Source organism: Vidua chalybeata, chromosome 1, assembly GCF_026979565.1.
Source record: "Vidua chalybeata isolate OUT-0048 chromosome 1, bVidCha1 merged haplotype, whole genome shotgun sequence".
NCBI classification, from domain to species: domain Eukaryota; kingdom Metazoa; phylum Chordata; class Aves; order Passeriformes; family Viduidae; genus Vidua; species Vidua chalybeata.
Window position 1 is genome coordinate 88,487,758 of NC_071530.1, and position 15,845 is coordinate 88,503,602.

Here is a 15,845-nt window from a genome sequence, read left to right on the forward strand (position 1 = left end):
GTAAATGTTTTCTGGATTTCGTCAGCTGTTTGAGATAAATGTGACCCGCCGATGGTCCTCATCAGCAGAACGCTGCGAGTGGCTTCCATTTGGACCAGCAAGGAAAATCACCTGCTGGCGCCGCTCTCTGTGAGCCACGCTTCTGTGTTAAAGGCACGGCTGAACGCGGTTTTACTACTTTTGATTCGAATAAGTGCAGTTCCCAGCCTCCCGGCTTGTTACTGATGCTCTCCCCACCGACACCGAGCGACGTTGATGTGCCGCTGATAAGCAGCGTTCAGCTGCCAAAACGCCGGCCGCCTTTCAGCACGCCCAACTTTCGCTTCCCAGCCCTGAGCTCCCTTTCCCCGCCGGCTGCCGTGGGACGCGGGGCCGCAGGAGCGGGGCACCGCAGCCCGGAGGGCGAGCCCGGGTGCCGCACAGGCACCGCGGTTCCCCCGGCCCCGCACGGGCACTTCCCCCCACGCAGCCGCTCGGCTCCGCGGCCGCGGCAGCGCCGGCGCGGCTGGCTGCGCGCACGGCCGCGGAGAGCCCCCGCCCCGCCGCCGTCCCGGCCGGCGCGGAGCCCGCCCGCGCCCCGGCCCGCAGCGCTGGCGGCGGGGGGCGCCCGCGGGCGGCGGCGGCGGGAGCGCGGGCGCGGGGGTGGCCGAGGAGCGGCGGCGGCGGCGTGAACGCGGCTGCAGAGCCCCAGCGAGCCGCGGGAGCGCCGCGCCCGCCGCAGCCGCCGGAGCCGGGCGAGGAGCGACCGCCCGGAGCCGCCGGGAGCCGCCGGGAGCAGGCTCGGGCCGCGGCAGCCCCGCGGGGAGGCAGCGAGGGGCCCCTCGCCGAAACACCCCCCACACCCCCGCCCCGCCGCCTCCGCCCGCCCCCAGCGAAGAGAAACAAAACACAACCCCGGCACCGCCACGCTCTCCCTCCTTATCCTCTCGGCATTTGGTGGTTGTTTTTTGGGTTTTTTTTTAATTTATTTTTCCCTTTTTTTTTTTTTTTTTTCTTGGGGGTTCTCCTCTTTCCTGCCAGACTGACTTACACGTTCTTGATAATTTCTCTTCCCCTCATTTTTTTATACTCTTCTCCCTGCTTCCAAACCCTGTGTCTGTGTGTTTCAATACTATCACAACCTCTGCTAAAAATAGATCTTTTTATACCCTTCCTCCTCTCTGACCCCATCCAACACCCCTTGTTAAGGTGAGTTGTGTCTTTTCATCACTTTTTTCCTTGTGTGTTGTTTTTTGTTTTGTTTTGTTTTGGTTTTTTTTTGGTTGATTTTTTTGGTATTTCGGTTTCTTTTTTTTGTTTGTTTGTTTGGTTTTTTTTTCCCCATTTAGTGAAGGTTTTAGGGAGGAGGGGATGTGGAGGAGAGAATTTCATGGGGAGTCAGGCAAAGCCTTATTTTGCCTTCTGCAGCTTCAGCATCATTCCGGACTGCTCCCTTTTATCCCAAGGATGTAGCTAGCTGATGAAAGTGGGGAACTACTCTTCCTTAGTGCTGCATGCTTGGGAGCCTCAGCAACAGCAGGAAAAAACCCCAAGCTTCTCCTTTTTCCTTCGTCCTACCCCCCACTCCCTTCCTCATTCCCTCCTCCTTGCTGTGTCGTTTATTTGTTTTGTTTTTTTTAATATTTTGGTGGGATGTTTGGTTGGGATTTGGTGGTGGGTGTTCTTTTTTTTGTTTGGTTGGTTGGTTTTTTTTTCTTTTCTGTGTGTATGCTTGGTTTCTGTTTTGAAGCAATACACAGGGGACTTGGAATGAATTGCATGTAGTGCCAAGGGAGCTCTGTGTGTGCACGTGTGTCTTGAGAGTGAGCGAGTGTGTGGGTGCGTGTGCAAAGTGCATTTGTATTTCGTGTTCCTGGGATGATGAGTGTTAAAGCTACCAAACAGTCCCTGTGCATAGAGCAAGGAGCACAGCAGAGGCTGCTGAGAGAGAAACTGGTCAGGGATGCAGGAAAGCTACAGAGCTCTCCACAGAGTTCAGTCCCTTGTGCTCCAGAACATCTTTGCATAGATCATTACTGCACCTTCAAGGTGATGGCTCCCATTCCTCGCCTGGCTTCTCAGTAGAGGAGTGCAGAAAAGGGAAACTTTACAGCTAATGTGAAAGGGTAGCATTTCTGTTCCTCCAGCAGCCCTAGACAGTGTTATTCCAGAGATGAGTGGGGAGAATACAGTTGTGATCCAGAGTAAATGGATCATTTGCTGTCACATATTAGTGTTCAGTGAGAAAAAGAGATATGAAACATTATCAGTTTGGTCAGCCAGCTGGAGTCCGGCTTATGTCCCAATTCCAAAGTTGTTTTAGATTGTTTTTCATTCTTCAGAAGACTGTGCCTATTGATGGCAGAAATGTGTTTTTACAGTAAAAGAGTCTTTTATAAATCTGCTGGGGAACAATTTATTATTCAGGGGCAATCAAGTAATTTATATGTTTCATGGATTTCCCCCAAGTCTTTTAGTGTGCCTTCAATTATGTATTTTACCTATGTGTGTGAAGCGGAGTAATATAGATTTTAGTTGCATTTTAACAAGGTGTTAAGGCATAACTTGCAGGGTGCCATTTGCAAAGTGTCACTTAATATGAAGCAAAATAACAGCCTCTAGCTCTTTTTCATGGATTTTCCACATCTCTCTTGTTTGTTTCAAAACAAGCGGTGATTTTGCTTAAGAACTTGTAAGGAAAACTGGCTTCACAATGGTACACAGTTTCAGATATTAGCTCAAAAGTATTAACACTTGTCTGGCTGTAAGACTTGAATTTACTTATAAAATCTAGTTAATACAAAGTACATGAAAGAGCACTTGGTATACTTGGTTTTCTAACAGGTTGAAACATTTTTGTATCTAAAAGTTTACAAATTAGCTAAAATGGTTGTTGTAATCAGAGTTTGGAGGCCTTCATGGATACAGGAACATTAATGTTTCCTGTCTAGTTAATGCAATTCCAAAATATCCTGTCTTTCCACATGCTGCATAGATAACACTCAGTAAAAATGAGTAGTCATGGAAGTAGTCTTGTGCTATCAAGAGACATTTCATCATTTCTTGTTAGCCTAAATTAAAATATTTTACACAAGTTTGCCTTGGATTTTTTTTTCTGCTGTGGCTGGCTGATTGTGAAAGTGGGAAGTGTGCTTTGAGTGAGATGTGACATTCCTAATGCTTGATAGCTGCAAGGGGAGAGACACCTGATGTGCTGTGTACATCATTCTTGAAGGGATGCAGGGTAAGAAAAAGGGATGGAAAACGAGCACAGTGCACTGGCAGTTTAGATAAATAAATATGGATGATGTATGTTAGCTTGTCATCTGCGGTTCTGCTGAACCCTGACTGCTGGCTAAACATATTTTCTTGGTAAGCACTGCAGTGTGATACAATTTTTCTGATCTGATAGAGTTTGCTGTTAAAATCACATGTAGCACAGAACAGTTCTTGTTCTGTAGATAAAAATCGTGCCACCTCGTTTTAATCCACAGAAGGCTGAAATATCCACTACTCCTACTGAAGTCACCAGGAGTTACCTGTGATCAGCACTCTTCATGATTTTTTATCTCACCATGGCAGGATTTAGGATATTTCCAAAGGATGCTATTGACAGCAGATCTCATTTTGTTTAGATTTTATTTTGGGTGCATATTGTATGTTTACAGGTAGTTATTGTCTTTTACCACAGTGACACTAAAAATATATCAGGAAATGGAAAACTCTTAACATTGTTTTTCTCATGTGCTTTTAGAGAGAATTCTCCCAGTGTCCTTTAGCTGTTTCTGGAAAAGCAGTACTCACTTCAAAATCTACACACTAGGAACCTTTAGTTGGTTGCTTAGCTGTTGGTAAAAAAAAAAAAAAATGGAATGTTTGCACACAAAAAGAGCAAGTCATGTGTTTGGGGTTTTTTTATGACAACTGAAAGACAGGAGTGCTTTCAGCTGGGTATGACAGTGTTGAAGTGAGGTTAATGCTGAGTTTGATCTGGGGGTTGTTCCCACTGGCATGAGTGACAGCGCACCAACACTTAGCTTATTCTGTAATGTATTAACCTAGATTAAACATCTCTTTAACTTATATTTTGAGACTTGGATATGGCATCAAACTTTGGATTTATTCACTTCTAAAGCCTATTTTGTTTGTTTGTTTTGTTTTTGAAACGAGTCTTTTAAAGCTGTGACTTCAGAAGTCACTCCTACTTTGTGGACCTTATTGCTATGAAAGTAAGGTGGGATTTCTCTCTACTGCTAACCAACTGAAATTGTTTTCTTGTATTATTGCACCTAGTTATTCTGCAATGTCAGTCTAAGATGCTTAGTCAAAGGAGTTTTTATTCCGTGGATGTGGTGGTTCCACAAAAGAAGAACATGTGTATTTTGTCTTGTCCTAAATTACAACTACCCATCAGGTTCAGTGACATTTTGTTGCAGGGCAAAGTTGCTGTTTCATTTGGGTATACTTATCTAGGAAACTGTATTGATGATGGATCTTCTTAGATGTTTAACAAAGTAAATGAGAACTATCACAGGGCTGCCTTGTAATTTTGGGGCTGGGGTGCAGTGGTTTTGTCTGTATCCACGCGGAATGCAACTACGATATGCATTAAAAATCAGTAGGATCTGAAAATATTCATCCATTTTTCTCAGTAGATGCCTCTTTCTTTACTAGTTTAAAATGGTGCTATACGTGTATGTGTTTCCATCCAAGTGTATATTTGTAATTTTAAGGTGTTTTGCTGAATGATATCTTAAGCAAAGATGACTATTTATTTGCATTTTGTCTGCTGGCATACAGTCTTTATAATAAAATAGGTATTTTTCTTCTGTTGTACTTTCTTATGCATAGAAGAAAATTAGTATTTTCCTCCTGGGAAATGGTTACTCTGAAGAGCCAGATGCTGAACAGATCTACTAGCAGTTCCCTTCCCAGTCTTGGTGCATGTGGATGAGTGTCAGAGGTAACAAGTGCTCAGGCATGGCAGGGAAAGGAAGAGGGTGGCTCTCTGGAAAGCAGGGAATCTAATGATCTGGTGCTGCAGTGTCTGAGTTGTTCAGGGCTAAGAGAACAAAGTACTGCCTCACCCTTAACAGTATAAACTCCTCTGTCTTATGGTTTGCCTTCATCAGTCTGCTTGGTTTTCCCTTTATTAGATAGGGAAGACTTAAATACGGTCCGAGTGCTAACACAGCTCTCTGATGACAACTGTTTGTAGGAGGTCAAGTGAAAAGTAATTCTGGAGAGGGGTCTCCAGCTACAGTGTTTCTTTGCGGTATGTTTTTACTTACTCCAGTTTTCCCTGGATTTGCATCCAGCTATTATGCTCTACTTGCCAGCATAGGCTGGAGGTTGTTTTGTGTGCAGAAAGTGTTTGTAGGAAAGGGAAAATTGTTAACTTTGGACAACACAGTGTAACAGCTCCATCAGTTCCAATCAAATGCAAGAAGAGCTGTGGCATCAGAGCTAAAATATTCAGAATTTGCTTGATATAAACATGATATTTCATGTCTCATGAGGAGAGACATGATATAAATATGATATTTCAGGTCTCATGAGAAGAGACACATTTTTAAACGTAAATCAAAGGGAATGGGTTTTTCAGAATGAGTTTTACTGTAAGTCCCAGTGATCACTCATGTCCCAAAGAATCTGCTGGGAGCAGCCCAAGTAATTACAGGTTAAAGTGAGGTGAGGCAGTTCCTCCTACTCAATCCACTGCTGCAACTCCATGCTGGTAGATGGTTACCTGTTCCAGCACTGCCACTGTATCAGTGACAAAACTTAAATTTTGTTTATAGGGCAATATACATAATGCACTATTGATTCCTGCTAGCCAGCAAGGGTTTTAACAAGGAGTATGAATCCAGTAATTTTGATTATGGATCTTGCAACATCTGACTTTGTCATCTATGCATTAGATATATTTAGATGCTGTGAACACTTAATCCAAGGAAGCACAATGCTTGTCTTCTGTAAATGACAGAAAAAATGCATAATTAGTTCATTCATTTGGCCTTTTGAGGTGTGAATGGCTCGGACTATACATTTCTTGATTACAGTTTGGCTCTTGGTTTACTGAAAAATAGTTGCAGAAGGATTTAATATTAATAATTTTGACAAGCTCTTTTGTGTGCATTTTAAAAAGTAGTTAGTTTTATAGAAAGGTTTTAGGGCCAACCCCAGAAGTCTGATGATAACTTAGTCCTCTTATTTAATAGTAGTTAATATAAAATTTCATTAATGTAAGTGACATGTTGTTGTGGTTTAAACCTAGATGGCAACTAAGCCCCATACAGCCACTTGCTCACTGCCCCACCAGCAGGATGGGACAGAGAACCCAAAGAGTAAAAGGAAAAACTCATGGGTTGAGCCAAAGACAGTTTAACAGGTAAAGTAAAAGCCATGCACACAAGAAAAACAAAATGAGGAATTCTTTCATCACTTCCTCTGGGCAAGTAGGTGTTCAGTCACCCCAGGAAAGCCTGGCTCTGTCTGCTCTAACTGTGACTTGGGAAGACAAACACCATCATTCTGAACATCCCTCCCCTTCCTTTTCCCCCCCAGCTCTATATGCTGCACATGATGCCATATGCTAAGGAATATCTCTTGGATCACTCCAGGTCAGCTGTCCCTGCTGTGTCCCCTCCCAGCTTCTTGTGAACCCCCAGCCTCCTCACTGATGAGGTGGGGTGAGAAGCAGGAAAGGCCCTGACACTGTGCAAGCACTGATCAGCAGTAATGAAAATATTCCTGTGTTATCAACACTGTTTCCAGGAAAAATCCAAACCCCAACCCCATACTGGCTCCTGTGAAGAAAATTAGTTCTACCCCAGTTAAAACCAGCACATGTATATAGTGGCATAGTCTGTTTCAAACCTATTGGCACGTTATGTACAACAGTATATTTTATCATGAGGCTTCTGGAGCTCCCATAAGTATTGTTTAATCTGCAATCAAAATTTGAAAATGTTATGCAAATCAAGGTGGTAGAGTTCTTTGAGCTTTAGTAGAATAAAGCACCATGACTGTATGGTTCTCTTACCAGTCATACCATTGCCATTCTTTCACCTGGTGAATTCATTAAACATCTACAAGCCAGCCTTAGCAGTTTCAGGCAATATCTTTAGGTCATGATGGCTGCCTCAGTAACCTTGAATACACCAATATTCAAAGACAATGTGGTGAAAGGCAGGGAACATGAACTGGGAAGGAAATAGGATCCTGAGGTGGGCTTAAAACCCTTCAGGATAAACAAAAAAGCCTGTCTTTCTGAAGGAGAAGACAAGTACCTGGCCATGATGTACTTGATGTACTTCCAAGCTTCTTTGGACTTCCTTGCCAGACAAAATCTGAGTGTTTATCAGCAGTGCAGAAATTAATGAAATTTTGTAGAATCATAGAACCATAGAATGACTTGGGATTGAAAAGGATGTTAAAGATCATCTGGTTCCAAACCCTGTGATGGCCATCTTCCAGACACACCTCAGAGCAGATCAGGTTTCAAATTTGTATAACCCAGCTGAGGCTGTAACAGGAACAGAAGGGTAGAACTTAGCAAATGTAAATACTTGTGTTTAAATAAGGATATGAATGGTTCCTTCTCCTGTTGTGGTATCAATGGAGGAGTGTGTTCTGTTGCATTTGTGTGCCTTTTGAAAACATTTGTACATTTTGCCTTATAGTATTGAATGGGGAACAACTTAGGCTATAAAAGTATGGAAGTTCAAAGTTAAGTCTTAGCTTTCACTTAACCATTATAGAGGCATGGTCAGTGTCTCAGGAGTTCTCATTCCAGGTCTTAAAAACAGCTCCAAATGTGGCACTGAATGTGGGGTTTGTGCGATGCTGTTCCTACCTGGGATAGCAGAGCTATGGCTAAATTCAGCAATTCCTATTCGTGTTAAATAATTTCTTGACTTCAGTAGGATTTCTTGCCTAAGCGAGAGACTCCAAACAGGCTGGTAGAACACTGACAACAGGGAAGGTGTGAAGTATCTATTATTATTACTTCAGAGAATCTTATATGAGATGGCTCGTGTTTCAGGCAGTCTGCATAACTAAACCAAAAATCCTTGGCACTTTCATTTGATTTTTGCAACACAACACTGCTTGATTCCATCACAGAATGAAATAAATTGAGAGTTCTTTCTAAAATCTGAGGTCTAAATAAAGCATATGTTAAGTATAGGAATATTTTAAATATTTTAATTCTATATGATAAAAAATATAATCTTTTAGCTGTATATTTCTGGTTGTCCATCTATGTGCAAGAAATTATTTTGTCTGTATTTGGATTTTCACCTAATATAAAAATATTTTATGAATTCTAGAAGCAGGTGGATACTTCACTGGTTACTCTTTACATGTCAGAGATGAGACACTGGTGAGGCACTGGAATGAGTTATACATAGAAGTTGTGGATGCCCCACCCTTGGAAGTGTTTGAAGCCAGGTTGGATGGGTCTTTGAGCAACCTCATCTACTAAAAGGTGTCCCTGCCCATGGCACAGGGATTAGAACTAGATGATCTTAAAGGTCCCTTCTGACCCAAACCATTCTATGTTTCTGTGTCACAGACATCAACTACTTAGTCATCTCAGCAAACCCATCCTTGGGTTTTGTAGTGCACAGACAAAATATTAAGCAGCAGTAATAGTAAAGTAAAATACCAGGTGAAGGTAATTTATTTTCCTTCTCTTTTTTACAGTTAGTTTTCAGTGGTAATGTGGGGTAGAGACCAGAAAAGAATTGTAAATGTGACTGTTCCTAGCCACCAGCTTAGTTTTAAAACTGCGTTTTGAGTGGGGATAGGTGCCTGTGTTAGCATTTGGGATTGGCAGAATTCTCCTGCCTGGCAATATGGAAGAATCTGGGAAGAGGAGGATTTTGATTCTTTCAAGTTTGAAGGTGAAATCTGCAGTGCCATATGGATAATATCAGATCCTTCACTCCTGTGAGATCTTTCCAGTACGTATTGCAAAGGCAAACTCACGCTTGATCTTCAAGGCTGAAATCTTAAAAACAACTTCTAAATTTGCACTCTCATGCAGATTTTGCTTGTGTGTGACACATACAAGTGCAGCCTAGAGGTATAAGCAATGTGAGGCAGAAACAGGGATAGTAGAATATATGGAACCAAAGAAATGATTCAACAAAAGGGTAACAAAGTACCTGCAGAAGCAAAAATTTTAAAAAAAGTAAGTGTGAGGGAGTCTTTAAGAGAGGCTGGAAGAGGGAAAAGCATTGCTCTGGGATGGGATTAATAAGATTTAACAGAATGTGAGATAAAAGGCACATAACAAATATCAGAGATTTGAGGCTGGATTGGAAGAAAGCACAACTAATGTTAGAAGGTGAAATTGCAGGCTGAAAGGGAGCTGTACACTGTCAGTTTAAAGTATTGTTTCAAAATCAGCTTAAGTTGGTCTAAATTCCAACTGTTTCTGTAGAGGGAGTTCTGAACAATCCTCCTTCTTTCCTCTGAATAGTGTGCTGCAACTGGTAATATAAAAGAATAAAAATTTAGCCCAGTCAGGTCCTTGATCCATCTGACTAACTGCTCATATTAACACTGCAGCTGCCTCAAGGCACAGTGGAGGGGAGGCATAGGAAAAGGCAGCATAAAATTGACTTAGGCTGACGATGGATCTGTGCTCTTGGTCTGAGAGTCCTGGTGAGATTGTGAGTTATAAATTATTTAGAAGAGAGTCTGGCTAGGAAGACATGGAGTGCTAACACAATGGAAGGGAGAAGCCACCTGGGACAGTACTTAGATTGAGCAGTTAAAATGGCTGCATGCAGAGGAAAAAAGATGTTAAAAACATCTAAGAGGCAAAATAAAGCATTTACAAGTCACAAAGAGAGAATATTTATGTTGTCTTTGTATTTAATTCATGGGCACACCTGCTGATGCAGTCTTTAATTACATGATCAAGCAGGACATTTTTCCTGCTCCTCACAAGCAGCTACCCTGTCCCTCATGACCCTGGCTGAGCCTGTGACCTGGGGCTTATTTCAACTCCTTGTGTCATGAATGACAGAGTCCAGTGCTCAGTAGTCCTGCTGAAAGCTTCAGGCTTCCATCTCACATCCTTAATGTGCATCCCCATCAGAGGCCACCAGCATATTCCATACTGACTTTTTATTAACCCAGTGTTTACAGCTCCCAAACAAAACATTTTTCTGCCCTGTTTATCTCAGAGCTGCACCTGCAATGTGCCATACATGTACAGAATGTGTTATGCTTACTTTTAAATGGTAATGCATGATTCAAGTTTTTCTTGCAATAAGAAGAAACTATACAGAAGGATAAAAGTAAATTCAGAATCAAATGCCTTCAGAGAAAAGGAGGAAAAGATTAGAATATGTTTTGTAATGAATGAAATATAAAGCTTCTAGGTCTTACTGGTTATCTTTTTAATGATTTGTTTTAAAATATTAAATGGGGACATTAGATTATGCAGAAATACACAGACACATGCTAAACCACATTATGGATTCCATTCTTTAGAAGAGAGGGTTGGAGAAAAGCAGTTTACCCAGCCCTGTGAGAAATAAGATGCAGGCAGATGATGTCATGCTGTCTAGACTGGAATAAAAGATGTGTTTTTAAAAATTTTAGCTAACTTACTTAAATAAAATATTTTGAAAGTCTAAGAAATCATAAGCACTAGGTGATTATCTTAGATTTTGCTTTGATCGTGTTCTATGGGTTCTGGTGCCTTTTCATAACATTTTTTTAAAACTCTATTTTCTCCCTTTAAACATACCTATATAGAATTGCACGCTTATAAGAAGATATGACTGATTCTTCTGGGTTATGCAGTTCAGTCCCTTGCTTTTGCAGCCAAGATGTCATATGATTCCTTTCATGTACTGATCAAACTCCTTCTTACAACTATTTAGGGAGATTTTTACTTCCCATACTCCATTTGGAGGCTGTTCCAGTTTTCTAGTTTCTTTTCCCCTTAAATATGTTCATGGCCTGCTTTTATTATTTTGTTTTTGGACTACTTGAGCTGTTGTACTTGAGCTTCAATGTAAGATGTTTACTGACTCAGAGTGTGGAGCAATCCTGCTCACTGCTAGACTTAAAAAGCAAAGTTCTTGCAGGACAGAGGCCAGCTATAGTGATGACTCCTAAGTTCTTGTGGAGGATAGATGATGGTGTAGAGTTAGGCACAGTAGGATTCTGGTCATGCTCCCCATTTATGGATGACTAACCTTAAACCAGATGTTACTATTGACCTTCAGAGTGTAAATGATATGTCAAGATCCTTACCCACCTTTCTCTTTTGGGAGGTTTGATCTTCCAGTGCGCAGCGCTCCACGGGGTTTTTTGCAGACTCATTTTCATTTGGCTTGGTTCTGGTTTCTCACTATAAATAGTTCAAGTAAAACAGAAAGAATCTTTGTTTATAGTTTGAAAAAACGTCCTGTTTCCCCTTTGGATTAAATTTCAGTTGGTGAGAGTTGAGTTCTTAACATTTACACAGATGCATTATTCTAAGCATTAGTCTTTCAAATAGGTGATAGCCATTATGCTCTAAGCAAAGTTATTTTAATATTGGACTATCTAATACTATTAATCAAGAATGCATTGGATTTCATGTAGCTTTGGCACTCTGTTACTGATAAGTACTTCATTTGGGAAGCCAGAAATTACTAACTTTTGATTCAGAGCACACCTTCTGGTTTCAAAATTACTGGTAAAGGGAAGATGTAATTTTTTATTTGTGATCCTTGAAGTATAATGTAAATAGAGGACAGGAAATTCAAGTGTCTGGCATTTTTATGTTTCAAGAATTTATTTCTAATAGCTTTCAAAAAGCTGCAGGTACCACTGTTGGCATACCCTCACCCTCAGCACTGTGTGCTGTTGTGGGCCCTGCAGTTTAAGAAAAATGTGAAGGTTCTTGAATGTGTCCAGATGAGGGCAACAAAGCTGGAACATGTGTCCTGTGAGGAGCAGCTGAGGACTTTGGCCTTGGAGAAGAGGAGGTTGAAGGATGACCTTTCTACAGGTTCCTAAGGAGAGAACATGAGGAGAGAGGTGCTCAGCTCTTCTTCTGGGTACCCAGTGACAAGACCCATGGGGATGGTTTAAAACTGGACCAGCAAAGGTTCAGACTAGATATGAAAAAACATTTCTTTACTGAGAGGATGGTCAAACATTAGAACAGGCTCCTTGTAGAGGTGATCGATGCCCCAAGCCTGTCAGTGTTTAAGAGGTATTTTGACAATGATGTGCTTGAACTTTTGGTCAGCCCTGAATTGGTCAGGCACTTGGACTAGATGATCATTTTAGGTTCTTTCCAAGTGAGATATACAATATTTCACAATATACATACTCAATATTTTCAGTTTTCTATTTCAGTTCTTTTTCAAAAACCAAGGAGTTTTTGACATTGAAGCTTTACATCATTTGCAACTTTAAAGTCATAGTCCCCTATGTGTGAAATGTTTTAAGCAATTTTATACATTCTATGCTATACAGGTAGTTAGTATTTATCTAAAATGGAATTATTGCATTTTTCATTTATATGAAACTACTTCTTTGCATATTATTTGTCATCAGTTTTCTGTTGGAAATTTAACATGAATGGATAAGATACAGTTCTATTCATCAGGTAGTTTTTAAATACCACTATGAGTAGTATCTACTATGTCAATGCTGTAATACTACTACAAGAAGCAGTATCTGAAACAGTAAAATTCCGCAGTGAATGAAGCAGCTGGAACTGTAACTCTCATCAGCTGCCCAACGCCAAAAACTCCTTTGAGCTTTCTCCTGGGGCCATTGACATTTGCCTTGCCTGCAGAATGACTATGCATGTTATCTGCAAGGCATTTATCCATTAGTAATGAGCCACCTTTAATCCTGGTGTAGACGTCCTCTTCCTGGAAAAGAGTGTGTGTCACAGCATAAAGATTTCTGTATACCTATGTGGGCAAATAACTTCCCTCATTGGATTTGTCCCATTTAACCGAGCAGGACTGTGGTTTCTCATTTGAGTGTTTGTAGGAGTCAGCTCTGAGTCATATTTGTCCTGCAGACCTGGGCATGGAAGGCATTCAAAATCCTTGTAGGGGAACAGATTTCCAGTGTGTGCATGCACAAAGGTTGGGGCTGGGAAGGAGTCTAGAGGCCTTAGCACTAACTCTGTTCATCAATCCAGGATGTTTATGCTGGCTTAAAAGAATGCAGCAATGCACACAGAAGTGTTGCTTACATTGCTGTTATTAAAGAAAAAAACAGGAAAAAAAGCCCACATGACTTTTTAATTAAAAATGAATTCTAGATCTGAAAAAAATATAATAATTATATGTCATGGCAGTGTCTGATCTTTTTTCCTGAGATGCTTCAGATGCTTTTTGATTTCAAATTTCTTTTTCCACTTTCTGTTGCTATGGTAAGAATCAGCACATCAGGGAGAGGTGTCATAGCAAATAATGTAATAAAAAATAACCTATAAGAGCTTTGTATTTCATGGCGCAGCATAGGGCCCATAGTTTGTAGTTATTACTGAAGCCTTGTCAAAAGAGTTTTCAGACTGTGGGTGGCATCTCATTATTCTGGGATTGTTTTTAACATGACCAAAGTAAATCAAGAAATTCAACCTTTTTATCAATAAAATTACATTAACTACAAATTAATTCTTACTTTCTTTAGAAAATATTAGGTCTTCCATAAATCAAGAGGGGAAAATAAAATTAAAAAAAAAAGATAAAAACAAAAGGAAATATGATAGGGCAATAGAGGTGATTTTAAGCAAAGCAAAATCAGAGATTTTCAGCTTTTCTGGGCAGTATAGGGAGGAGGAGGAGCAGAGAGGGATGATATAAACCAAGGTTTTCTCAACTTGACTTTTAGTAATCAAATCATGATAAAATTGGATGAGTACAAGAACGTGGAAATACCAGCTGTGGCCTGTAACGGCATGCCAAGTTCCTTCGTAGTAAAGATTGATCAAAGTAGTTGAGTATTGAAAAACAGGTGGCATTTTCAGATGGTTCCAGACCTAATTGCTGCAACTCCATTACCAAGAATACTTGTGTACCACAGCCTGCTAAACAGAGAGCCTGTTGAAGACAGTTTTGAATTTACTGAACAAAAGTTACCTGTGTTTTAAAATGTGGTGAAATAAGCTTATCACGAGATGAGGCTGTACTTTTAAAACAGCAACTGTAGTTACAAATTAATTATATGCATGAGAAAATGTGGAGAGGGGATTGGAGACTCCAAGTTCTCTGAGTAGCTGAAGACATGGGATGACAGGCAGAGATTCTATTGGAAGGTCAGGAGCTCAAAGGGAATCCTTATATTCAGTGTTAGAAGAGAGTGAGTTTATCACACAACAATTCTAACTTCGATTCCTGTAACAAGACACTGGAGAATGAGAGGGCTTCTGGTTCTCTCCAGACTTATGGCCTTTGGATATAGGAGGCTCCAACCTAACTTGCCCATTTGATAGCCAGAAATAGGGAGACGGACCAAGAGAGTTTAATCCAAATTAAATGTTTGTCGCCACAAAACGGAGGGTTTTTTTTTATATAAATGGTTCCATCAATCCAGATGTTGCTCTAAACTGCCACCTAAATGCTATGTAGAAGAGTTGCTCTGTAATATTAAACCATTTAAAACTGAAAGTATAAAAAATATGTTTAGTTAGAGGTTTAGTTAATTCTTCAGAGTACAATGACTTCAGTTATTTTTTAAGCAGATACCTCCTCAATTGCAGTCAGTGGCCTCATGCCAAGCCCAACATCCATTCGGAATCATTCAGAGTTTGCACTTCAGTAGTGTTTTAGCAATGTGACAGGCTTGCCTTCAAATGTCCTGGCTGCAATTTGCTCACAGTAACTTCATTCAGACCCACCCGTGCGCTTCAAGAGCTAGCTTTCTGCTGTTTAGCTGATGTTTTGATCCAACATACCATATCACTTGCAGGATGGTTTGCAAACTTGCAGAGCAGCAAAGCTGTGGTGAAGGTGCCTTCTTAGCAGCAGAGGAACTGCTTTTCTCCCAAGGGATGCTGCTGCTTGTTTGGTCCTGTTGCCAGTAAGCATAAGTGCTCTCACATAGTGTGATGACAGTGGAGTGCAATAACAGCTAAAATTGAGGAAGCAGGAGGATAAGCTGTCCAAAAACATAGACTTCTTGGAAAATCCCATTCTAGCATCACTCACTGACTTCCATCAGTATTAAAGAGGATTTTACACCAAAGACCTCTCTGAAAATCCTGCTAAGCTTCTGTCTTTGTCAGTCTTAGATGTGGATATTTCAAATCAGAGAGCAGAATTACTATTATTTTTAGACAGTTTTTCTGAAACACTGTTGGCAATGTGCTTCTTGCCTTCCTCCTCTCATCTCCTGTAACTCTCATGTACATTCGCTGATATCAGCCACATCTGCCAGGAGAATGTGACGCTCAAAATTCAGTCCACTTCCTAGAAATTCTTTCAGATGTGTGCCTGTACAGATGAGGAGATGCAGACTGTCTGTGATGGGCTCCAAGCCTTGACAGCTCCAGATCTCAGCATACTCCAACTAGAGGGGTCAGACAAGGGCTGGACCTTCTTAGACAGCTAAGAGACTTGAAATCAACAGAAGTTTGTAGACCCTCTCTATAATGCTTTTGTTCATAACCCTGATAACCACCCACATCCTTCACGGCTAACCATGGCATTCAGGGATGCTTGGCACTGTGCAGACCTTTGTTTTCTGCTGCAACTCTTCTTAGAATTGTGCTAATTTGCATTGTTATTACAGCTTCTGGTGAGTTTTGAATAGTCATATATTTCAGTAAATATTTTTTTCTAAAATGCTTCTTGGAGAAGGGTGTTATTTTGAGGTTTAAAATG

The 15,845-nt window shown here is 40.9% G+C and overlaps 1 protein-coding gene across 9 annotated transcripts in view; it reads left to right on the forward strand.

The window, feature by feature from the left end:
• The first annotated feature begins 761 nt into the window (after positions 1-761).
• LOC128783698 (poly(rC)-binding protein 3-like) overlaps positions 762-15,845 on the forward strand; it is a 499,860-nt gene continuing 484,776 nt past the window's right edge. For 4 of the 9 annotated variants that reach the window (XM_053934779.1, XM_053934798.1, XM_053934724.1 and 1 more), the window contains exon 1: positions 768-1,188. The gene's annotated coding sequence lies outside the window, so the exon portion shown is untranslated. Of the gene's footprint in view, positions 1,189-15,845 lie in introns of all 9 variants that reach the window. The other 5 variants (XM_053934802.1, XM_053934809.1, XM_053934766.1 and 2 more) reach the window with 5 other exon arrangements.